Source organism: Lemur catta, chromosome 2 (genome assembly GCF_020740605.2).
Source record: "Lemur catta isolate mLemCat1 chromosome 2, mLemCat1.pri, whole genome shotgun sequence".
Classification (NCBI taxonomy): Eukaryota; Metazoa; Chordata; class Mammalia; order Primates; family Lemuridae; genus Lemur; species Lemur catta.
In genome coordinates, this window is record NC_059129.1 from 147,363,683 (window position 1) to 147,370,075 (window position 6,393).

Consider the following 6,393-nt stretch of genomic DNA (forward strand, 5'->3'; position numbering starts at 1 on the left):
CAATTTCAGTATTTTGCCACTATTTGCCAGTCCTGTGGTCAAGGAGCACCCAGGACCTCGGGAAGCAGGGTGTGAATGCCCTGCAGGTCGGAGCAGAGAACCTATTCCAGACACCCAGAGATGATTCAGAGAGCCTGTGCCTGGGGTCCTGCCCCAGGACGGCCCCGGGTCTGTCCAGGTGCAGTCAGGGAGCGCAGCGAGGGCTGTGGATGTGGGGTTGGCACAGGACTTCCCCCATAGGGCGGGGCAACTACAGCCTTTACAGAAGCCTGGGGTTGGTGGGGTCACCAAGTGCTAACCAGGCCTGACCCTGCTTAGCGTCCGAGATGAGCCAAGACCGGGCGCCTTCAGGGTGGTACCGCCGTAGACAAGGAAGAAAAGGTGGTGCAGAGCTGGGGAGAGTGAGGGCACCCTGGAGCCCACATCTGAGAACAAAAGGACGTCACCGCTCTTCTGCCCGAGGTGGCCTTTGTGGGGGCAAGTGGAAAATGACCTTTTCGCGCCCAGTTCTAACCCAAGCTGGTTTCCAGACCCAGAGGCCACCCAGGGAAGGGGAACCAGGGTCCCGCAGCAGTTCCTGCATGGAGAGCGTGAGGTGACTGGCAGACCCGGCCCCTGGCTCGCCTGCGGACCCCCGTGGGCCCTGGGCGAGTCTCTCTGCAGGAGAGCGGTGGGAGGGGTGCAGCTCTGCTGTGGGGGCTCCTCTCACGGGTAGTTTTTAAAATAGCAAATGGGCCATGAGCACGGGCACCCACGCCGCCTCCCCACGCCTGAAGGACGTGCCACCCCTTCTGAAGGCCCTGGCAGCCTCCTGGTGGGGGTGACACATTCTTAATAATGTATCGGGGTGTTGACAGCCTGCTCTCTGGTCCCCCAAAGAAAAGGAGTTTGGAAATAAGATGCCTTCCCCCGACTGTCTGACCCTGTCACCCTGGACACTTATGGCAGACCGTGTCCTGCAGACCCAGGAGTCCCCATCATGTGCTCTGTGACATTGGAAGGATGACTCGCCTGTTCACCTCTGGCGTCATGTGTCTGCTCCTTTCCTGTGCAGCCTCGGTGACATAGGAATGAAGGTCAGGGTATGGCAGGACCCTCCCGAGGCCTCCCCAGACCCCGCCTGGGTGCTGATGCCTCAGCCAGGTGCGCAGAGGCCACCCTGGCCGGCGGCACTGCGGGTCCCTTCCCATCCCGGGTGGCAGGGGGGCGACCTCCACTCCACGATGGGGGTCCAGGCAGAAGGGAGCCAGGGCTGGACAGAGCACCTGGACAGTGCAGCTGAGTCCTGATAGGTCAGTGCAGTTGTGCCCTGACTGGTCAGTGCGGCTGAATTCTGATTGGTCAGTGCTGCCATGTCCTGATTGCTCAGTGCGGCTGAGTTCTGATTGGTCAGTGCAGCTGAGTCCTCATTGGTCAATAGAGCCGAGTTCTGATTGGTCAGTGCAGCCGAATCCTGATTGGTGAATACAGCTGCGTCCTGATTGTTCAGAGCAGTTTGTCCTGATTGGTCAGCGCAGCTGCGTCCTGATTGGTCATTGCAGTTGTGTCTGGATTGGTCAGTGCAGCTGAGTCCTGATTGGTCAATACAGCGGAGTTCTTATTGGTCAGTGCAGCTGAGTCCTGATTGGTCAATGTGGCTGAATTCTGATTGGTCAGTGCAGCTGAGTCCTGAATGGTCAGTGCAGTTGTGTCCTGATTGGTCAGTGAGGCTGAGTTCTCATTGGTCAGTGCAGGTGAGTCCTGATTGGTCAGTAAGGCTGAGTTCTGATTGTTCAGTGCGGCCGAATCCTGATAGGTGAATACAGCTGCGTCCTGATTGGTCAGAGCAGTTTGTCCTGATTGGTCAGCGCAGCTGAGTCCTGATTGGTCATTGCAGTTGTGTCTGGATTGGTCAGTGCAGCTGAGTCCTGATTGTTCTATACAGCTGAGTTCTGATTGGTCAGTGCAGGTGAGTCCTGATTGGTCAATGCAGCTGAATCCTGATTGGTCAGTGCAGTTGTGTCCTGATTGGTCAGTGAGGCTGAGTTCTGATTGGTCAGTGCAGGTCAGTCCTGATTGGTCGGTAAGGCTGAGCTCTGATTGGTCAGTGCTGTTGCGTCCTGATTGGTCAAAACGGTTGAGTCTGATTGGTCAGTGCGGCTGAGTTCTGATTGGTCAGTGCAGCTGAGTCCTGGTTGGTCGATACAGCTGAGTCCTGATTGGTCAGTGGAGCTGAGTCCTGATTGGTCCGTGGCGTTGCGTCCTGACTGGTCAGTGCGGCTGAGTTCTGACTGGTCAGTGCAGCTGGGGAAACATACTGTCCCAGCCAGGCAGGGACCTGACTAGAGCCACAGCCGTGTCCTGCCATCCTGTCCCTTCTCTCCCGGGGCAGGGCCTGCCCCAAGGCTCAGACCGCGGGTCCGAGATGTGGGTGACCCTGAGGTCTGCTGAGGGCCTTGGGAAGCCTCGCTCTGCCGAGGGAAACCTTCATCCTTTGTGGAGAGAACAGAAGATTCTACCTGTTGGGCTGGCCTGAACCGCACAGGTGTGTGTGCTGAGTCATAGCGGGGAGGGGGCTGCTCCTGCCGTTGCGGGGTTGGCTCAGATGGAGACGCCGTGCCAGCCCGACGGGGCCCACCCTGCTTACGGGGCACTGGGGGAGACGCCGGGTTGCATCCCTCACCGGGCGTGCACTGGGCAGACAGGCTGGAGACGGTCCCCAGGAAGGAGCCTACGTCCCCGCCCTCTCACCAGCCAGTGCAGTGTGGCAGCAGCTGCCCTCATCCTGGGGTAGGTTTGGGAATCTGCCCTGAGCCACGGACCTAGCGGGGTGGGGGCTGGGCAGACAGCAGCGCACCCGTCTGCACCCAGCCAGGCGCTGGGGTGGGGCCTGGCGCGCGCTGGGCCTGGCAGGAGCACCTGGTGCCCGGCAGGGCCCACCTCACCCACCTCCTCCGCCTTCCACGGCCCGCCAGGCCACAGGGCCACCTGAAGCCTTAAACGCGGAGGAGGGAAAGGCCCCGCCTCCCACTTTCCGGCGCTGCCTGGGCTTTGCCAGGTGGGCCCGGCGCCCCCAGCTGCACGCCCGGCTCTGGGACCCTCTGCCCGGGGCCCTGGGCGGGGCAGCCTTGGCAGGAGCTCCCGAGAGCCCGCACCCCTTCCAGGGGGCCGTGGGGCCCAGCGCACCCCCAGCCCTGGCAGGGAAATGCCGCGGGGCTGAAGGCTCCGCTCCCGGTGACCCCTCAGGCCTTCTCCCCATGTTTCGCCCGAGGCCCGACCTCCTGGGCCCGCCTCCCGCCCCATCCTCCACCTGCCCGTCCCCCCCCCACCTGCCCCGCCACACGCCAGACCCCCGCCTCCCCGGCGCCCCGTTCCCCGCCCCGCTCCGTCCTCTCCCCGTCCCGGTCCTCCCGCCCCTCCCCGCCCTCGCCCGCTGTCCGGCTGCGCCCCCGTGTGGCCGCGGGGGGACGAGCCGAGCCGCGGCGCGGGGCTGGGGGGTGGGCGCGGACGGGAGGGGCGGGGCCGGGGCGGACAGGGGAGAGGAGTGGCGTCGGGGCCGGGGCACCCCGCGGTCCCGGGCGGGCCAGGCCTTACACTCCCCGCGGGCAGCATCGTGACGGTCGTTGTCATGAGTCGCTGAACGTGGCTGGCGGAAACAGATCGTGCAGCGCGTGCTCGTGGTCCGCGGGGACAGCGCTAACACGCACTAGCTATTCTGGTCGTCCTCGTGGGGAAACTGAGACACACAAACCAGTGAAAAGGCCAAAGCGGGCCTGGGACTCAAACCCTGGACAGCACAAACCAGAGCTGGGCCTGAGCCCTCACCCAGCCCTCGCCTGACCCTCGTCTGGCCTGAATGTCGGGTGACCCACCTAAATGTGACACAGCAGGAACTACTCTTGACGACTGAACTGACAGACGCTTTGAATGCCAAAGTCTCAGGTAAGAGTAAAGGCAGACACGTTTTTAAATGCAATTACTATTAGTTTAGCCAACGTCGAGGGGACTCAAAGTGGTGAGCAAGTTCCTGATTTTAGGTAAATTTCCTAGTGACGGGGGCTCAGCCTGCTCAGGGTCAGCCAAGTCCACCCAGAGCTTGAGACTGAGCCCGGGCTTTGGGTGCCTTGGATGGGTCTGGCGAGAGCTTCGATCACAGCTTCTGTCGCTGCTGGGGACAAGAGCCAGGGCAGCCCTAAATGCCCACGTGTGTGCCCGTTGCAGGGCTGGAGTCAGGGCCAGGTTGGTACCCCTGTACCCTGGGGATGGGATCCGTGCTGGCCCTGCGGTCCTTCAGGTGGGGAGGCAGGCACCGGCCTGGGACAGTGCCCTCCCCTCCCGGGAACATGCAGCCCTCCCTGGTTGGCAGAGGCTGCTCCATGTGCAGCGTTCGGTGAGGCGACAGAGGCCAAATAAGTCCTTGCGGGCAGCGGGGTGGGCAGAGCTTTGGCCTGATCCCTGCCACAGGCTGGCTGGAGGTCCCTTGCCTAAGAGAACTGAGGGTCACACCCCCTGGGCCAGAGGCCTGGCTGCAGAGGAGGTGCAGGGATTTCCTTCCCCGGGCTGCTTGGCGCCCGGAGACTTTGCACCTCTGTGCAGGAGACCCACAGGAGCTGGGACTCGGGCGCTCCCAGCCTGCTTGCCTGGTCTCGGAGCAGTGTCTCCATCTGGTATGGCAACTGTCCCAGTTTGCCCGGGACCTTTGGTGCTAAACTGGGGGCTTTCCCCTTTTCCCCCAAGTTCTGCAACACGCTTAGAAGCAGCTACTTACTCGCCTCCCACACTTGACTACAGATGTACCTGTAGGTGACAATTTCAGTATTTTGCCACTATTTGCCAGTCCTGTGGGCAAGGAGCACCCAGGACCTCGGGAAGCAGGGTGTGAATGCCCTGCAGGTCGGAGCAGAGAACCTATTCCAGACACCCAGAGATGATTCAGAGAGCCTGTGCCTGGGGTCCTGCCCCAGGACCGGCCCCGGGTCTGTCCAGGTGCAGTCAGGGAGCGCAGCGAGGGCTGTGGATGTGGGGTTGGCACAGGACTTCCCCCATAGGGCGGGGCAACTACAGCCTTTACAGAAGCCTGGGGTTGGTGGGGTCACCAAGTGCTAACCAGGCCTGACCCTGCTTAGCGTCCGAGATGAGCCAAGACCGGGCGCCTTCAGGGTGGTACCGCCGTAGACAAGGAAGAAAAGGTGGTGCAGAGCTGGGGAGAGTGAGGGCACCCTGAGGCCCACATCTGAGAACAAAAGGACGTCACCGCTCTTCTGCCCGAGGTGGCCGTGGTGGGGGCAAGTGGAAAATGACCTTTTCGCGCCCAGTTCTAACCCAAGCTGGTTTCCAGACCCAGAGCCCACCCAGGGAAGGGGAACCAGGGTCCCGCAGCAGTTCCTGCATGGAGAGCGCGAGGTGACTGGCAGACCCGGCCCCTGGCTCACCTGCGGACCCCCGTGGGCACGGGCGAGTCTCTCTGCAGGAGAGCGGTGGGAGGGGTGCAGCTCTGCTGTGGGGGCTCCTCTCACGGGTAGTTTTTAAAATAGCAAATGGGCCATGAGCACGGGCACCCACGCCGCCTCCCCACGCCTGAAGGACCTGCCACCCCTTCTGAAGGCCCTGGCAGCCTCCTGGTGGGGGTGACACATTCTTAATAATGTATCGGGGTGTTGACAGCCTGCTCTCTGGTCCCCCAAATAAAAGGAGTTTGGAAATAAGATGCCTTCCCCCGACTGTCTGACCCTGTCACCCTGGACACTTATGGCAGACCGTGTCCTGCAGTCCCAGGAGTCCCCATCGTGTGCTCTGTGACATTGGAAGGATGACTCGCCTGTTCACCTCTGGCGTCATGTGTCTGCTCCTTTCCTGTGCAGCCTCGGTGACATAGGAACGAAGGTCAGGGTTTGGCAGGACCCTCCCGAGGCCTCCCCAGACCCCGCCTGGGTGCTGATGCCTCAGCCAGGTGCGCAGAGGCCACCCTGGCCGGCGGCACTGCGGGTCCCTTCCCATCCCGGGTGGCAGGGGGGCGACCTCCACACCACGATGGGGGTCCAGGCAGAAGGGAGCCAGGGCTGGACAGAGCACCTGGACAGTGCAGCTGAGTCCTGATAGGTCAGTGCAGTTGTGCCCTGACTGGTCAGTGTGGCTGAATTCTAATTGGTCAGTGCTGCCGTGTCCTGATTGCTCAGTGCGGCTGAGTTCTGATTGGTCAGTGCAGCTGAGTCCTCATTGGTCAATAGAGCCGAGTTCTGATTGGTCAGTGCAGCCGAGTCCTGATTGGTGAATACAGCTGCGTCCTGATTGGTCAGAGCAGTTTGTCCTGATTGGTCAGCGCAGCTGAGTCCTGATTGGTCATTGCAGTTGTGTCTGGATTGGTCAGTGCAGCTGAGTCCTGATTGGTCAATACAGCTGAGTTCTTATTGGTCA